Source organism: Palaemon carinicauda, chromosome 26, assembly GCF_036898095.1.
Source record: "Palaemon carinicauda isolate YSFRI2023 chromosome 26, ASM3689809v2, whole genome shotgun sequence".
NCBI classification, from domain to species: Eukaryota; Metazoa; Arthropoda; class Malacostraca; order Decapoda; family Palaemonidae; genus Palaemon; species Palaemon carinicauda.
Window position 1 is genome coordinate 96,786,879 of NC_090750.1, and position 20,000 is coordinate 96,806,878.

At 41.6% G+C, this 20,000-nt stretch overlaps 1 protein-coding gene across 4 annotated transcripts in view; it reads right to left on the minus strand.

Annotated features, from left to right (window-relative positions):
- LOC137619712 (uncharacterized) overlaps positions 1-17,747 on the minus strand; it is a 98,891-nt gene extending 81,144 nt beyond the window's left edge. For 3 of the 4 annotated variants that reach the window (XM_068350002.1, XM_068350001.1, XM_068349999.1), the window contains exon 1: positions 11,705-11,885. The gene's annotated coding sequence lies outside the window, so the exon portion shown is untranslated. Of the gene's footprint in view, positions 1-11,704; positions 11,886-17,589 lie in introns of those variants that run through there. The other variant, XM_068350000.1, reaches the window with a different exon arrangement.
- Between the last annotated feature and the right edge of the window lie 2,253 nt (positions 17,748-20,000).

Here is a 20,000-nt window from a genome sequence, read left to right on the forward strand (position 1 = left end):
CAGAAAGGCGCATTTCTTCTCGCAGATACACGAGGAAGTCCGCTATTGCTGGAATAGTGGCATCGAGTGGAGAGATACCCCTTCCACGACACCAACCACAAAAGACTCTCCACTTTGCTTGGTAGACTCCCTCAGAGGACCTTCGCAGGTGCCGAGACATTCTCTCCGCAACCTGTTGCGAAAAGCCTCTCTCCGCGAGGAGACGCTGGATAGTCTCCAGGTGTGAAGCCGAAGCGAGGCCACGGCCCTGTGAGGGATGCCGGAGTGGGGTTGTCTGAGAAGCTCGTGTCGTGGAGGAAGCTCCCTTGGGAGTTCCGTCAGGAGTTGCAGAAGGTCCGGAAACCATTCCGCGTGATGCCATAGCGGAGCTACTAGAGTCATGGAACAGTTGACCGATAGTCTGGTCCTGTTGAGCACCCTTCTCATCAGACAGAACGGTGGGAAGGCGTACACGTCGATGTTGTCCCACCGTTGCTGGAAAGCATCTTGCCAGAGTGCCTTGGGGTCCGGGACTGGTGAGCAATACAGGGGCAGCTTGAAGTTCAAGGCTGTCGCGAACAAGTCCACAGTCGGGGAACCCCACAAAGTCAGGACTTTGTTGGCTATCTGAGGATCCAAAGACCACTCGGTACTCACTATCTGCGAAGCCCTCCTCAGACTGTCGGCGAGCACATTCCTCTTGCCAGGAATGAAGCGAGCTGATAGTGTTATCGAGTGGGTTTCGGTCCACCTCAGAGTCTCTACTGCAAGATGGGATAGCTGTTGCGAAAAAGTGCCTCCCTGCTTGTTGATATAAGCCACTACCGTGGTGTTGTCGCTCATCACCACCACGGAGTGACCCGCCAGGGACCGTTGGAACTGCTGAAGAGCCAGAAAGACGGCCTTCAATTCTAGCAGGTTGATGTATAGGCCCTTTTCTGATTCTGACCAAAGGCCTGAGGCCCTCTGGTTCAGAACGTGCGCCCCCCACCCTTCTTTTGACGCGTCCGAAAACAGAGTCAATTCCGGGGGGAGGACGAGAAGACTCACTCCCTTCCGCAGGTTCTCGTCGGCCAGCCACCACCGCAAGTCCGTCTGTTCCAGAGACCCCATTGGGATCAGAATGTCCGGGGAATCGGATCCTTGATTCCACCGGGACTTGAGCCGCCATTGAAGGGATCTCATCCTGAGGCGGCTGTTTGGAACCAGACGGGCCAGGGAGGATAGGTGGCCTAAGAGACGCAACCACGATTGGGCGGGGAGTTCTTTTCGCCTGAGGAAAGGTTCCGCCACCCTCCTCAGCCTTGCTATCCGGTCGTCTGAAGGAAAGGCTTTGTGGAGATTGGTGTCTATTAGCATGCCTAGATAAACCAGTCGTTGGGACGGCTGCAGAGAGGACTTCTCGAGGTTTACCACGATCCCCAGATCCTGGCAAAGATCTAGAAGCCTGTCTCGGTGCCGAAGAAGGGTCGACTCCGAGTCTGCTAGGATCAGCCAATCGTCCAGGTAACGAAGGAGACGAATGCCGTTCCTGTGCGCCCAAGATGAAATCAGGGTGAACACTCTGGTGAACACCTGAGGAGCTGTGGAGAGACCGAAACACAGCACCTTGAACTGGTAGATCTTGTTGTCTAGGCAGAATCTCAGGTACTTCCTGGAAGACGGATGGATTGGGATCTGGAAGTACGCGTCCTTTACATCCAGTGTACACATGAAGTCTTGTGGTCCCACCGCAAGTCTGACCGTGTCTGCTGTCTCCATGCTGAACCGGGTTTGTTTGACAAACCTGTTCAGAGGTGAGAGATCGATGACGGGTCTCCAGCCTCCAGTAGCCTTCTTTACAAGAAAGAGTCGACTGAAGAAGCCTGGGGAGCCGTCCACGACCTCCTGGAGAGCACCCTTCTCAAGCATGGTCTCGACTTCGGCCTGAAGGGCCAGCCCCTTTGCCGATCCCGTGGCATAGGAGCTCAACGACACTGGATTCGCTGTCAGGGGAGGTTGAGATGTCGTGAACGGGACGCGATAACCTTGGCCGATCACTGAGACCGTCCAAGCATCGGCCCCGTGTTGCTGCCACCTGCGGACGCAACGCTAAAGGCATCCCCCCACAGGTGGACATGCAGGGGGACTGCCACCCCTAGGGCTTGCGGCCGCGGCCGCCACCCCTAGGAGTCTTGCCTCCCCTGGAGGACTTACCGCCCCTCTTGACCTTGACTGGAAAGGGCTGGGGCTTAGACACCACTCTCTTAGCTGCCGGTGCCTGTTTGGGAGCCTTACGAGGCTGTTGCTGCTGTTGTGGCGGGGCTGGAGGCTTATAGGGCCGAGTTGTAAGGGCCCTGTGGAGGAGGGAGTCCGTGCTGGATTTCCTCCACCTCTCAGCCGTTCGCTCCATGTCTTGAGGCTCAAACAGGCTCTCCCCCAGAAGGGAAGCATGTCGGAGCCTACACACATCTACGGCGGGGACCTTCGGATGGAATCTCTCGGACACAGCATCGCGACGCTTCAACACCGAGTTGGCCCACAGGGTGGTAACCTGGTGCGCCAAAAACTCGATGGAGCGGGTGCCCGAGAGCAAGAAGGTCTCTAGGGCCTTCCTATTGGTCTCCTTGGACAAGTCCTCCGATCGCAATAGGATGCCCAGAGATCCTAGCCAGAAGTCCAGCCACGAAGTGGCCTGCATGGCACACTTAGCGACCTTCTCGTGGTTGAGGATCTCTGCCGCCGAGAACGACACCTGCCGGGCAGAGAGTTTCTTCGCCAGCTCCTCCACAGAGTGATGGAGAGGAAGAGCGAGGTTGTGCTCACCCAGGATCTCGAAATACCTCCTCTGCTGAAGGCGAGGAGGAGGGATGAGCTTGTTCCCGGCAGTGGAACGACTGGAGGAGGCAAGAAGTGCGAGCTGAGCGTTGGCCCTATCCCTGGCACTCTTCAGCCCCCAAGACCAGGGCAGAGCTGCACTGGTCTTAGGGGCCTTCCGAACGTCAAACACTTCATCCAGAATCGTGTCTTTGCCTTCACGGGGGGCGATGACTGGATCCGTAAGTCTGTTAAGTTGCCTTATCAGGCTTAGGACCTGCCAGAAGGCATGTTCGGACTCTTGCTGTTCTCCTCCCTGCGGGCTGGCAGCTAAGTCTCCTGCCCCAGGAATCTCTTCCTGGGGTGGTACGTGGACATTCCCCTGGGTAGCCGTGGGTTCCTGACGAATCCTTGCAGAGGATTTAGGGACGGTCTTGGAATCCTTGGGTTCCCTCCTGGGAGGGATACAGGATCCCAACAACGAGGTTCGAGGGGCCCCTTCCTCACGAGACGATTCTCCTGCCTGAAGCGAAGTCTCCCCCCCTGGTGCCGAGGGGAAGACTACCGCCCCACTGGACTCACCTGAGGACGGAAAGGCCTCGTCCACGGGAGAAGGAGAGAGTACTCGTGCAGGAGAAGGGACCTTCGAGACCGACCTCTTGGGAACCAACTTCGCCCTGGGGGAAGTCACCACGAAGTCCACTCCTCTCTTTCTCTTCAGCGTAGGAGAGACAGCCGATGGTTTGTTACCCTGGCCGGCGAGTGCTGGTTTCATAACCCTCACTAACGCCCGTGCCAGCGGACCAAACCAAGTCTGCTGCTCCAAGGACACAGAGTCCGAAATCCTCGCTAAAGGGAAAGGGATCGGGCGATCCTTTGGAGTGGACACGACGGTACCTGCCTGAAAAGAAGGTGGGGAAGAATGCTGTACTGACCTCTCTTCGTCCTGCGCTACCAACCTGTGCTTGGATGGAGGTGATCCCGTGTGCCGTCTAGGAGCACGCGTCCCTGCTGCTACCACCGGCTGTGGAATACGCCGCGAACGATGGTCGCGCGAGGGCGAATGGTCACGCGAAGGCGAATGGTCGCGCGGGAGCGCGGGCGAGCGATGGCGCGGGCGCGCAGGTGGATGATCGCGCGGGCGCACAGGCGCACAGGCGAGTGGGCGCGAGGGTGGGCAGGTAAATGAACACGTGTCCGAGGCGACGAACGCAAGCGTTGGCGCGACGAACGCAAGCGTTGGCGCGACGAACGCAAGCGTTGGCGCGACGGCGAGGGATCGTGCTGCCGCGTAGGTGAGGAAGATCGCTGGCAATGTAGATCCACAGGCGATCGATGACGAGCTGGTGAGTGCAGTCGCTCAAGTTGGCGATGGCGCGATGTGGTATGTCGACGCACTGGTGTGCGATGGTGAGCAGCATGCGCAGGTGAATGACCGCGTAATGGTAAGCGATGGCGAGCAGCATGCGCAGGTGAATGATCGCGTGATGGCGTGCGATGGTGATCAGCATCCGCAGGAGGGCGATCGTTCAGGGTCGTGCGATGAGGAGCAGCATGCGTAAGAGGGCGATCGTGCAGGGGCGAGCAATGGCGAGCAGCATGCGTAGGTGGCCGATCGCGTGATGGGGTGCGATGGTGATCAGCATCCGCAGGAGGGCGATCGTGCAGGGTCGAGCGATGGCGAGCAGCATGCGCAGGAGGGCGATCGTGCAATGGCGAGCGATGGCGAGCGGCATGTGCAGGCGGGCGATCGCGCGATGGCGAGCTAGAAGCTGGCGAACCATGTTCCTTCAGGAGCGTTGGAGAACGTCGGCGCGCTAGTTGTCGCTGTTGAATAGGCGATACTAAGATCGCCTGTGCGCGCTGGCAAGCAGGTGAACGCTGGCGAGGAGGTAATCGCTGGCGCGTAGGAGATCGCTGGCGAGCTGGTGATCGCTGGCGAGCAGAAGGTCGACGCGTGTCCTGTGAGAGGACAGGTGGCGCGGCGCGTTCACGAGCAGGAACGGGAAGATCGCTGGTGCGTTGGCGAACATGTGTTTCTGACACGCGCAGCACGATGTTGCGTAGCCACAGGACCAGGCAGATGGTGAGCAGGGAGTTCAGCAGGAACTAAAGGGTGGTCAGAGACCGCAGGGCGAGGGTCCTCAAATGAGCGCTGACGCTCGGAAGAGAGCTGACGAGCAGGAGAGCGCTGGCGAGGGGGGCGAACATCAGGAGAGAGCCGACGAGCAGGTGAGCGTCGGCGAGCAGGAGAGTCTTGGCGAGCAGGAGAGCGCTGGCGAGCAGGAGAGCACTTGTGCCCTAGCACTGCTCGCGTAAGGGAAGAATCCCTTAGCCCCGAAGGGACCGTTGCCCGTCGGGTGACGAGTTCTCCAGAAGGCGTAGCTCCGGCAGGAGATGGTGAGCAGTCTGCAGAGAGGTTCAAGGAGGGCGGAGCAGTAGGTTGAGGCTGACGAGGAGAGTCCCCCCCGGAGGACGAAGACCCAAAAAGGCGCCTCTTAGTCCCCCTGTAAGGGGAAGGGAGGCCCTTGTGGCGTAGAGGACGGTGAGCCTTACGGCGGAGGCGGCCTCGGGGGAGATCGTCGGGACCATCGGTCCTCCGAAGGGGAGTCTCCGTCAAAACACTTCCCTCAGAAGGAAGCTGAGCAGCAGTCGAGACCGAAGGACTCACTTCCCCCTTCGAAGAATGTACGGAAGGAGGAGGAGAGCCTTTAGCACCATCACCAGCAACAGCACCTGCGGCGGAAGGCCCAGCCACGTCGGAGGCCTCTGTCACCACGACGTCGACAATAGACAGAGGGTCTACCTCTGCTACCACCGGCGACTGCTTAACAGCGGCCCCCAACGAGACAAGGTCAATAAGAGCGACCCTGGAGGGTAAGCCCTTAAGCCCCAGGGACGACCAAATCTGTAAAAGATCATCACTGGATAAGGCATTATCAATAACCTCCCCCGGAGGAGGAGGGGGAACCGCCTCGCTATGGGAGGCGACGCCCTCTCCCCCCACCGAAGGTCGGGAAACAGAACAAGGGCCTGCGCTCCCACTCGGCCGACTCTCCTTAGGAGGCGGACGAGGGGGAGCTTCGGAGGAGGTTTGGGCGGCGGAAGAAGAGTCCCGAGAACCTTCCTCCTTCAAGGCTAACCCCGGAGGAGAACGGTCTCTCTTGGACTTCTTCTTACGCCGACGGCCAAACCTCTCCCACTGGGAGGCAGACCACTCCCTGCACTCACGGCACATATTCTCCTGGTCACACCGTCGGCCCCGACATTGAGGGCAGAGGGTGTGTGGATCCGTATTAACGTCCGACATGAAAGTCCCACAAGGACGGCCGGCAACTCCAGGGCATGTACGCATAGTAAAGAAAATAACTGAAGGTCAACTTCCAACCAACACACACGCTGAAAAGAAAAAGCAGAAAATTAAAGGCTGTCACGAAGGCGATGAGCAGACACGTCTGATCACCGCCGAGCCAAAAGTGAAGTGAAGCAAGTCACCGGTGTGTGGAGGGGGGAGGGGTAGCAAGCTACCCTTCCCCACCCCCCGCTAACTAGCGCGGGGGTAATTAACCCTCGTTAAAACTATTGGCTCGTCATTTCAGCTGCGCTAAAAGTAAACCCTTTGTAAATAGCGTGGTTTGTATTTCGGTTACGGAACAAATTTCATTTCAAAGACCATTGTTCATACTGTTTCGACTATGAAGACACTATTTTTTTGGACAAATTAAGGTTGGTGAATGTAGTTCGTTGGGACAGGTATCCTAAGAATATGTTTGATATAAAGTGGTAATAGGTTAGGTTAGTTGGGGGAACCTTGGATGGTTACGGAACAAAAATCACCTTGGAGGCACTGCACAAAATTTCATTTCAAAGACCATTGTTCATACTGTTTTGACTATGAAGACACTATTTTTTTGGACAAATCAAGGTTGGTGAATGTAGTTTGTTGGGACAGGTAGCCTAAGAATATGTTAGATATAAGGTGGTAATAGGTTAGGTTAGTTGGGGGAACCTTAAGTGGTGCATAATAAGTCCACAAAAATTTGCACAAAATAGGATGATTATAGGTATAACTTCAGAAGCATGACACACTCGATATTAAAAAAAAAATTATCACCTGCATTAAAAAAGCATGTGAAAAGCTATGTAAAGTAAAGTTTTTATGAGGTGGAATTAAATGAGGTTGGTAAATTTTTACCTATAATTTTTTCTAAGTAGGGAGAGATGTTTCCTCTATGGTAACGCTTACTTTTAATGAGCCTGTGAGGACAACAAGACGAGCAGAGAGAGACTGGCAATTTACTGAACATGCAACAGTCACTATATTACAGAGTGCAGACAGATAAGTAGCTTGGGAGGGAAACATTACCAACCGCCAAAATGATGTGTGTTTTCATTCAAATATAAATTATAAATACCAAAGCGGTAGCCAAGTAAAACATACAATATTATACATGAAAATAAGGCTCTCAAAGAGTACATCATTATATAAGAATCCACTGTGTGGAATAAATAATAAAGTTACAATATATAGAAAAGAGTCCAGACGGAGGAAACACGGCGGGTAAGACGATGTCCTTACAAGCCCTTTAACTCACTTTCTTTTGCAAGCAAAATCAGTTCCAATTAGAGTTTATTGGCTGAGAGTTGTGACATCATTATGATGAAATGGTTTCATAACCAATTACGAACGACTTTAGTCGTAAAACCAAAATTTAGAGCCTAACGTCCACTGGGATCTGTGTTTGACTGAATACTGCAAAGAATGAAAGAAAGCCGGTGTTTATTCCCTTTGTAGTTGTGTTATGTGTTGGATGTCAGGTATGGAGTCCAACATAGAAAAGTGCAATGGCTGTTCTTTCGAATATTTTGAGGCTATAGCCAAGTTTCATGGAAAATATCATGATGTTTCTGGTGTAGTGTTTGAATTTTTAATAGCGCATTGTGTTATCCCGCAAAATTTAAAGTGCATTAAGTGTGATTCGCAGATGGCGTTTCGACAAGAGCAGAACATTTTTTACTGCAACACTTCTAAAAAGATTGCAAAGACAAAGAGGGGATGTAGGTGTGGGTATATTGTAAGTGCTTTTAAAGGAACGTTCCTTGATAAGGCCCACGCCGAGCTGTGAAAACCTATTCTCTTCGTAAACCACTGGCTCAGCAAACATTGGAACCATGAAACTGTCATCGAATGCTTCCATATTTCACTCAATACGAGTGTTGACTAGCGGAATTTCTATTCTGAAGTAACAGAATGTTTTTTTTTTTTTTTTTATATAATCAAGAGGCTATTGGTGGTGATGGATTAGAAGTGGAGATTGACGAATCTCACTTTGGTAAGGCCAAGTACGACTGTGGCAGGTGTTTGAGTTCGATATGGTTGTTTGGGGATAGAACGAGTGTCAAAGAATTTTTTTTCTAATTCCCTTACTTGAGCCTTCAACTCTGAAAAGGGATGCTGCTACCCTTATTCCCCTAATATAAAATTGTATTAAGGTAGGTAGTTCCATTATAAGTGACAAGTGGGGTGCATAAAGTTTGTTAGGAGAGCTGGGCTACGAGCACAGGACTATTAATCACTCTGAACACTTCGTCGACCAATCAGACCCAGGCAACCATACTCAGAATATCGAATGCCTGTGGCGGGAAGTGAAGGAGTGGATCGAAAGACCTGGTAATAAATCAAGAGTATTTCTGTCAGTATTTTGCCATGTTTTTTTTCACACACCACTACCCAAAGGCCTCATTAATGCACCAATTCTTCATCACTGCCAGTTGCCCAGCTAGGGGCTGTGACCTGGAAACTACTTGGTTAGGTTAGGTTGGTTTATCAGGTTTTGTATTCTTTTACACACAGTGTGTTAAATAATCACGTTTTGTGACCTGGGAATGGCGCATCTAGGGGCTGTTACCTCAGAACTACTAGGTAAGGTTAGGTGGGTTTGTTAGGTTATGTACCCTTTAACAATCAAAGTTCCCACCTGCATCCCTTGGGAGGGGGGGGGTCCATAACAGTACTACGACCTATTTGCAGTAGATATAAAGGTTAAATTCGTTGAAAGCACATCGTTTCTTGAAGGGAATTTTTCTTTTCCTCTTAGAAATGTTGCCCCGTGTTTTTCTACATATTTACCAGATAACCTTGTATTCACACCTATAAACAATAAGGTAAGATACTTAAGGTAATGACTTGACATCTTGGGGTGATTAGCAAAAGGGTATGTACAATAGGTTAGGACAGTGTGTTATTAGTAAGGTTAGGTTGTCCTCCTCTGATGGTTTCCCTAGTGAAACGCGGTTTATCAGGTATGAAAATACGTCTGAAAACCGTAGCATCGTTTTCGAAATGGTGGCAGGTGACTGGCTACTAGGCAATGGTGTAATAGTGAGTAATAGTCACTTAACAATGAAGTAGGCACAGATTGATCATTTAGTCCTTTGGCCAATGATTGCAAAATGTAAATGGTGGCCAGGTTCTGATGACTGGTGCAATTGGGAAATTATATATATATATATATATATATATATATATATATATATATATATATATATATATATATATATATATATATATATAAAAAGTTTGTAAAACCCAGTTTCAAATCAGTAAGGGATTGAGCAAAAAGTCTATTTGCAGTCAGTGTCTGTATCAATAATAATTACAGATTTGCCGGTAAATTTTTACAAGCACTTACCAGGCCATAGGCGATATTTGCCATTACAAACAACATCAGCTACACATTTCAGTCACTTTTTCTTCTATGCACTTTTCGGCGGAAATGCATAATTAACGAGTTATTCAATATCTTATTTTTAATATTTGTTAAAAAATGGACAAGTCATTCGACATGTTGACTCCACAGCAAATATTGTCATCTGAGCCTCTTTGCACCCTCGCATACCCATAAGTAAGTAGTCCAATATATACTAATATTTTCCTCAGCCAATTTTTTTTATTTGTTTCATTTGTATGCATGTCTTTTACATATTGTAATTAATATTTTGTTATTTTGTTATTTAGTTTACGTTAAATCACTTAGAAAAACGTTATTGTGGTTTTTTCCCCCCCCCCCCCTTTCTAAGGCATTTTTGGTCCAAGACACAAGCGTTAGCGGTTGAAAAGCATTTTTTTCGTGCATCCTCTCAGGCATTTTATTTTTCTCTTCTCGTTTTTCATGTTTGTATGCATGTATTTTAAACATTTTACTTAATATTTTGTTGTACCAAAATGGGTTAGCGTATTTCTCTGTACTAGTTTACGTTGAAGCACCTAGAAAAACGTTATATTAATTTTTTTTAGTTTTTTCCCCTTTTTGGAGGCATTTTGGGTGCGAGACGCACATTTCCGGTATGGCGCGCATTAATCTTCTGCACATTCGTTACAGTTCAAATTTTAGTTTGCGATGGCAACCGTCGAAGTCAGTTGTGCGGGCTGTAGTCTTGACTATTTTAAGTGTATCAATACCTTTTATTCGAAAAACAGCGAATTCATAATTTTTTTACAAGGACACGGTGCTTTACCTGTGGCAGTGAAGTGCCCCCATTGTGATATTCTTTGCAGTTATAATAGTAATACGCACCTGTTTTTCTGTCGACGTCGTAGGAAAGCTCCCAAGAAAAAAGCTAGTGTTCAGTGTACATACACCGTTTCTTTGTTCAAGGGTACATTCTTAGATAATGCACATGTGAAACCTTGGGAAGTGGCTCTTTTTGTGAATCATTTTTTAAGCAAACATTGGGATCACTCTACCATCATAGACTGTTTACATTGGTCGAGCAGAACAAGTGTGGATTGCCGAAGCTTTTGTTCGGAAGTAACCGAAAAGTGGTTTTCAGAACAATCCCCGGTGGGTGGTCAAGACATCGTCGTGGAAATTGACGAAACACTAATTGTACGTAGAAAATATAATCGTGGTAGACAATTAAATCAAGTGTGGTTGTTTGGAGGAATTGAGCGTGTGTCCAAAAAAAAATTTATCATTCCGTTACATCACGAAGGGCAAGACAGAAGTGCTGAGACCCTTATCCCATTAATTAAAAAGTATATCTTGCCAGGCTCTATTGTAATTAGTGATGGTTGGGCAGCGTATCGAAATGTAGGAAATGAGGGATATACCCACAAAGTGATAAACCATAGTGAGGAGTTTGTCCAAGGGACAGACCCAAGTGTGCACACGCAAAACATTGAAAGACTTTGGAGAGACGTCAAGGAGTGGTCCAAACGACCGGGGATTCGATCTGAATATCTGGAACAATATTTGGCCAGATATTTATTTATTTCACGTTACAATCACGATCAGTGTTACCATCATTTTTGGCTGCAAGTTGGTCAGCTTTACAGACCACATGGTGACCGTGCACGACCCATTGCTGAACAACCTGAAGCAGATAACCCAGTATCGGACTCTGATTCAGACTCATAAGGTAAATACATAATTTTTTCCTGTGACGAGCTAGGTTAGGCACAGTGACCGCTTAGGTTAGGGGCAGTGACCGCCTAGGTTAGGGGCAGTGACCGCCTAGGTTAGGGGCAGTGACCGCCTAGGTTAGGGGCAGTGACAGGTTAGGTTAGGTTAGGTTAGGTTAGGATAGGTCAGGTTAGGTTGGTTTCTTTAGTTATCAATGGCAAGAAAATATGTTTTTCTAGTTGATTTTGATGTGTTTTGCAGGAATTTCACCTTCATATTTGTCGAAAATACACGGTTTTTGTCACACACCATTTGGGGTGTGGGATAAAAACGGGTGATTTCCGCCGAAAATGAAGGTGAAATTCGTGCAAAACACATCAAAATCTACTGGTAAAACATATTTTCTGGCCCCTAGGCCCTGGTAAGTCATAGTAAAAATTTACCGATTTGCCATGGTAAAGGCTTTGTATTGACCAACAAAGAAACTACATTGCTTATCAAAAGTTTACATTTCCAAAACCCACCTAAATAGCTGAAATCACTATGACTTCCAGTTGCTTTCAATTGAATTTATTTTTCCACACCGTGTGATATATATCAATTGCGAGTTTCGTTAAGGCTAATATTCTATTTTACACGAGACAACCGTTACTGTAAACACCAAACACAGTAAAGGAAAGACAGGAGAGTCGCTTTACTTTAGTAAGGCGTATCCACAACAGATGACGCTGTTCTTGTCGTCTGCTACTTGCCACGCAGGTCAGTGTTACCAGATACACAAATTTCACCAGTGTTATTTTCAAGCTATGATGGGTGTTTTTTTTTTATACAAATATATGCTACACTATGAATAAAACAAAATTTAGCATCGGAAAAACGTACTCTTTAACGACCTTCCACTCGATGTCAAGAATAGCAATAATGTGGCAGCTTTCAAGAAAAACCTGAAGACTTATCTTTTTAGAAAGTGTTATAATAGTGACCTGAAAACTATTAAGCCTGAATACAAATGCTAGCGAAATAACTGATAACGATACAGAGCAAAATATTAACTGGAAAAAAATTATTTTTTCACACACCAAGGCCCGCCTGAACAAACCTTTAGTGTTTGGTGGAGGGCGAGAAATAAACCCCTAAAAGTAAAAGTAAAAGTAAGTAAGCTCATGATTATGTTATATTTCCATCCTTCTCAGGGGAATTTGGGATATAACAATCTTGTCGGTTAACGCTAACTCAAGTCTTTATATTCAAAACAATTGTAGTAGTCCGTCGCCATATGTAAAACAAGAAGCTCAATTTGAATATATTGTCCTTGAAGCATAAATTATCATTTATTGGTGCATTTTCCTTTCGCATTTATCGATGTCTACTTAAGGCAAGGTTGTATAATTAATGTATATATAATTATAACTTGCAGAATGTGTTATCGAAGTCCGAGATTAAACATTGAAACAGGGCCTAATAGATGCCGAGGCCACTTCGAGAGGCCATTATTTTACTAATGTGGGAGCAAACTCGTACCTCTAGAAACAAAAAACTCATTAAATGCAGAAAGAAAAAAAAATCAGAACATCTTTTCTGAGCATATCTGTAGCCTAGACGGTATGAGAAAAATGTGACAGTTGACAAGCTTAAGACAATATTATACCAGCCACCAAAAGGTCCTATTTCGGATGTGTCTTTCACATATTCTGTAAGTTATATTTGCAATATCATATATATATATATATATATATATATATATATATATATATATATATATATATATATATATACATATATATATATATATATATATATATATATATATATATATATATATATATATATATATATACATATATATATATATATACATATATATATATGTTTGTATATATATATACATATATATATATATATATATATATATATATATATATATATATATATATATATATTTATATATATATATATATATATATATATATATATATATATATATATATATATATATATATATATATATATACACATATATATATATATACATATATATATATATGTTTGTATATATATATACATATATATATATATATATATATATATATATATATATATATATATATATATATATATATATTATATATATATATATATATATATATATATATATATATTATATATATATATATATATATATATATATATATATATATATATATATATATATATATATATATATATATATATATATATATATATAATACACAGCCTAACCTTAACTTGTATTTTGTAAATGAACACGCAACAAGCTATGCAAGTATGAAAATGAATATAGGTAGTCTAAATATCAATTATTTAATACAAATACATGGAAAATCACTAGAATGTGACTAAGATGAATAATAATCGACCAATTATTGGATAACTTGTATTGTACTCTTGCTTGAGGGTACACTCGAGCACTCAAGACTATCTAATTTATCTTCCTCTTGTTTTGTTAAAGTTTTTATAGTTTATATGTAAAAGATTTAGGTTAACGTTGTCACTGTTCTTAACATATTTTATTTGCCCTTGTTTTCTTTCCCCACTGGGCTATTTTCCCTGTTGGGCCCCCTGGGCTTATAGCATCTTGCTTTTCCAACCAGGGCTGTAGCTTAGCAAGCAACAATAATTAGTAACATTTGAACCTTCCGAAATGCCAAACCCCGGAGTTTTTATCTTTTTTTTTTCTTTTAATTAATTAGTAGGGCGCGTCGGCAATAGATGACGCTGTTACAGCACACTTTTTTTTTCTGTTTACAGGTAGGCTTTCTTGTCTCCCTTTGCTATCTTTGGTGATCACAGATTCACGAATCACGATGACAGACGTCGCGTAAGGATTGGATTAGCCCACCTGTGAGAAGTTGAAGAGAAGCAGTTCAGTCGATTTTCCTATCCATGGGTAGTCCATCTCAAGGACTGCGACCGAAACTACATTAATAGAACACGATGCCTTTGCAACTTGCCACTTCCGGTTGAAATGTGAAGCCGAGCCGCAGACTAGCTTTTTATGAAGTCTGGTGATTATCCAAATCATGCAATGATGATATGATTTGAAATTGCATGAATATTTATTTCGAAAATAGAATCGCGATTGAAACCTTATACTTTTCCTCGGAAATATCTTATTTGATTTCATATCTTTTCGTTTTATGGCCACCAGAATTGTATAATAACATAAAAAGTTTAAATGTGAAGATTTAAGGCTAGGGTAGTATACATGATAAAAACACTAGATTTTTATTTTAACATTCAGGAGTACGAGAAGATTAACAAAAGGAAGCCGTATCATGATTTAATAGCACGATGTGATCCGGTTATACATACGTCAAAAAACTCCAAACAAACATCATACTTATTTCAAGAAAGATGAATTGAATTTCAATGCTGCATTCTTCAAGCTTTTAGGAGGAGCAAGTATTTGCATGTTTAGATTATCTTCAAAATCATCTCGGTGAAAAGGAATGAAACAAACATGCGCATGTTGAAGATTAATGCTGTCTTTATGTGTGCAGCATATTAGCCAGACTTTCTCTATTGTTTTTTCTCTATGAAACTGAAATATCTTTCCTTATGGTATTGTGGCAACCAAAAACAACGTAATAACACAGAATTTTCCATTAATAGTGTTTATGTGGGCTGGAAGGTGTGGCTAATGACAATAATTCCATAAGAGTTTTATTAGGGAGCATGTTAGCCAGGGCACCAGCGACCCGTTGAGATACTACCGTTAGAGAGTTATGGGGTACTTTGACTGGCCAGAGAGTACTACATTGGAGCCTCCTCGCTGGTTACGGTTCATTTTCCCTTTACCTACACATACAACGAATAGTCAGGCCTATTCTTTGCATATTCTGTTCTGTCCTCATACACCTGAAAACACTGAGATTACCAACTAATTCTTCTTCACCTGCACTGTAATTTTGACGAGTGGCCACTTTCCTCTAGGCAAGGGTAGAAAAGACTCTTCAGCTATGGTAAGAAGCTCTTCTAGGAGAAGGAAACTCCAAAATCAAACCATTGTTCCCTAGTCTTGTGTAGTGCCATAGCCTTTGTACCATGGTCTTCCACTGTCTTGGGTTAGAGTTCTCTTGCTTGAGGGTATACTCGGGCACACTATTCTATCTTATTTCTCTTCCTCTTGTTTTCTCCAAGTGTTTGAAGTTTGTATAGGAAATGTTTATTTTAATATTGTTACTCTTAACATATTTTATTTTTCCTTGATTTTTTTGCTCACGGGGCTATTTTCCTTATTGGAGCCCCTGGGCTTATAGCATTCTGCTTTTCCAAATAGGGATATAGCTTAGAAAGCAATAGTAATGATAATAAAGGCAGGATTCTGTCCGAGCGGACGACGGTGACGTTTCACAAGGGGCGGGGTTAGGTTCAAGCTCCGCCTCGTGAACAGACCTTATGTGTTGACCCTGCACCCGCATACTCTGATTTACATGTAGAGGATAGTCTTTCTATGCATTTCTTTCCGGAATCTCCTTATAGCTACTGAAATTCCTTGTCTTTCAGCTCTAGAATTTTTTGATGTTGCCCATGATGTTTAATGTGACCAGATTTTTTTCTATAAAAGCAGGACATTTCATATATATATATATATATATATATATATATATATATATATATATATATATATATATATATATATACATTATATAGATATATATATATATAAATATATATATATATATATATATATATATATATATATATATATATATATATATATATATATATATATATATATATATATATATATATATTACGGCTGGCAAGCTACACAACCCTCTCGAGTTCCAAACTCACCTGTTTGTTTTTATATTAAATCTGTTACACTTGAAAATATAATCATCCGAGCTCTGAGACAATTATCTAACTCCCATAAAGCAATATATAAACGCACTGAATATCCAAAGGTCTTTTGAGTACACTCACAACAAAAATCAGTAATTATTACGACCTATTAAAAACAAAAAAAAACTCTTACATCGATTCATTAACAGGATACGAGCAAGTATGAAATAAACACTGGTGATTGACATGATACACTCTTTGCTAAAATAAATATATGCTATGAATATTACACTTTGAAAGAACTTATATAATAAGTAAATCACTCAAAATAGGAAGTCTCAACTAAACTTAATATATCAAACAACAAAATCAAGAAAAATTTTATACTCTAACATCTACTATAACACAATTTCACAGCCGCAATAAAAATTAACGTTTTTATATTCATATATTTGATGGGGTCCTAAAAACTTGAAATTATCTGGGAAAATTGGTTGGACTGTTTTATTCATTAAAACTTCATTTGAATGTATTAGGGTCAATTAATTTGTAAGTAATATATATATATATATATATATATATATATATATATATATATATATATATATATATATATATATATATATATATATGTATATATCAAAGATTCGTTTTATATATTTTGAACAGACTATACACGAACAACGCCACTTATTTTGTGCATACCTATATATATATATATATATATATATATATATATATATATATATATATATATATATATATATATATATATATATATAATCACAATATTAATAATAATAATAATAATAATAATAACAACAATAATAATAATTATTATTATTATTATTATTATTATATTATTATTATTATTATCATTATTATTATTAATATCATTATTATTATTATTATTATTATTATTATTATTATTGTTAATAATAATATTATCATTATTATTATTATTATTATTGTTTTATTATCATTAACAACAACAACAACAACAATAATAATAATAAATATAATAATAATAATAATAATTAATAATAATAATAATTATTATTATTAATATTGTGATTATATATATATATATATATATATATATATATATATATATATATATATATATATATATATGGGTGTGCACAAAATAAATGCCGTTGTTTGTGTATAGTCTATTCAAAATATATAAAAACGAATCTTTAATATGTATATATATATATATATATATATATATATATATATATATATATATATATATATATATATATATATATATATACATATTACTAAGGCATTCACATTAAGTTTTATTTAATAAAACAGTCCAACCGATTTTCCTAGATAATTTCATGTTTTTAGGACCCCATCAGTTATATGAATATGAAAACATTAATTTGTATTGGGGCTGTGAAATTGTGTTTGAATAGATGTAAGAGTAGAAAATTATTCTTGATTTTGTTGTTTGACAAATTAATGAAATATCCATGAAAAGGAATTTGGTGACTATAGTTTCATTGGTAATAATAAGAATCAATTAACTATAATTTCCAAAAGGATGCCTTCTAATGCAATTAACACTCACTTGTCCTCTGAGGTATATGAGAAAACGAAGACACGCATAAGTTTCCTTGTTTCACAGGTATCCTATAAATCTGACCTTGACTTTCCTTGCAATGTCTACTTTCACTTTAACCACGTACGTGATAGAGTCTATCCCTGGTGTTAACTGTTATAAACTGCGCACTGAATTCAAGCACGAACCATCGACAGGACTCTGGGAATGGCGGTACAACTGCACTTACATCAACTGGGACTAGTACGGATTCGTTTTTGGTAAAGGATGTGTCATGCGTGTGTTGCATTATTTCTTTCTATACGCTTCTTATTCTGGCCCATTATTATTTACATAGATAGATTTTGCGTTGAATAATAATAGGTAGTCAAAGATAAGATCAATTTGCTTGGTGATGGGTTTGGCATAATAATTACAAGAAAAGATGCTTTCCAAAGTTCTAGTACATTGTGAAAGGGTTAGATAATCAAGTACACTACAGTGTGATAGAGATGGAAAGCTTTGGTATACGGAAACTCTTGTGATGAAAATGACAAAGATACAGCCAATAAAGTGTTGGGGATGAAGATTACGAGTGATAGATGGTTTGTACTAGGTGGAATGTATACCAGAAAGTAGTGTCTTATGAGGAATGAAGTAGGAAAGATGCGATATTGTGTATTTGCGAACTAAAAGTCTTCGTGTAGGCTATATGGTTTGAAGTTTCAACAAGAACAAAGGTTGAGAGTGAAATAAGGAAAGAAAAAATATGTGAAATCACATAGAAGCTATACATGGTGCTATGAAATTTGGATTTAGGAGAGAAAGTATAAGACCGAAAGCTGAAGAAGAAGAATTAGGGTGGCTGTTGCATGGGTAAAGATATGTGGAGATGCGAACAGGAGACGCATGACTATCGGATATCATAGATAGCGACTATGTCATAAGCAGTAATGCTAAAGGGATTCTTTTCATGGAGGAAGTAAAAAAGAATAAAAAAAAATGACAGGAACAATAGGTCTATAATTTCGATCTTTGAGGAGGAAGCTAAAAAGGAAGGCCATGCAAGAAAAGAACAACTCCCAATAAAAAGTACAGTTATGCAGAGGTCAGAATAGCCATTGTTAGTGTTAAGAGTGCATAGCCAAAAAAAAAGTCCTCTCTTGAAAGAGGATGAAGCTCTTACAATGGAAGAAGGGGAATTACCATATAAAATCAACCCAAAATAGAAATCTGAATTGGAAAAAGGAAAAGAGTAGGTACCCTGTCGTCCGTCATAAAGGCGAGGATGGATCTCAAGGTGCTGAACTTATATCGTCTTGTAAAGAGGAAGGAAAACAATGCAATGGATCAGACACATAAGAACATGACGTTAAGGACCCGATAAAATTTCTTTACTCTGTTATATTTACCTTTGATTCAAGAGGACGAAGATGGATCACACAGCAGTAGAATTCGCCCATACTGGTGTATAACACAATCACACGCATACTCAATATGTATAGCCTACTGTATATATATATATATATATATATATATATATATATATATATATATATATATATATATATATGTGTGTGTGTGTGTGTGTGTGTATAACACAATCACACGCATACTCAATGTGTATAGTCTACTGTGTGTATATATATATATATATATATATATATATATATATATATATATATATATATATATATATATATATACAGTATACCCTTTCTGAGTGGAGATACCTTAATGTAGTAAAAGGCTTTGCGTATTTCCGTGACCAGCAAAGCTATGCTAGTCAGGGTTACCCATACTAGGATCGTTTGCTGTGAACGATCAGATTAAAATCTCCCACTATCACCAATCCACACTGGACAGTGTGGTGATGAAAAGTGGCCAAACCCCAGATATGAATTGACATGTCTGAGGCCTTGGTCCTGCAGTGGACTGGAAACGGTGGCATTCGTTGTACTGTTGTTGTTGTATATACATATCATCTCCTACTATGAGTAGAGACACAAAGGGCCTCGGTTAGATTGCGCCAGTCATTTCTATCTTCAGGTTTTAAATCAATACCTCTCCATCTCCTGCGTCGCACTTCATAGTCCTCAGCCATGCAGGCCTAGGTCTTTCAACTCTTTCAGTGCCTTGTGGACCCCAGTTAAAGGGTTGGTGAACTAATCTCTCTTGGGGAGGGTAAAGAGCATGGCTGAACCATCTCTATCTACCCCTCACCATGATCTCATCCACATATGGCACTTGAGTAATTTCTCTCATAGTTTCATTTCTAACCCTGTCCTGCCATTTAACTCCAAATACTCTTCTGAGGCCTTTGTTCTACACAATCTACAAAATCTTTTGAATATTGTTTCATTGTCATACAAATATATATGATAGTCTCAACATCCATGAAAACCAAATTGAAAACGAAAGAGAGAGGAGGAGAGAAAAGT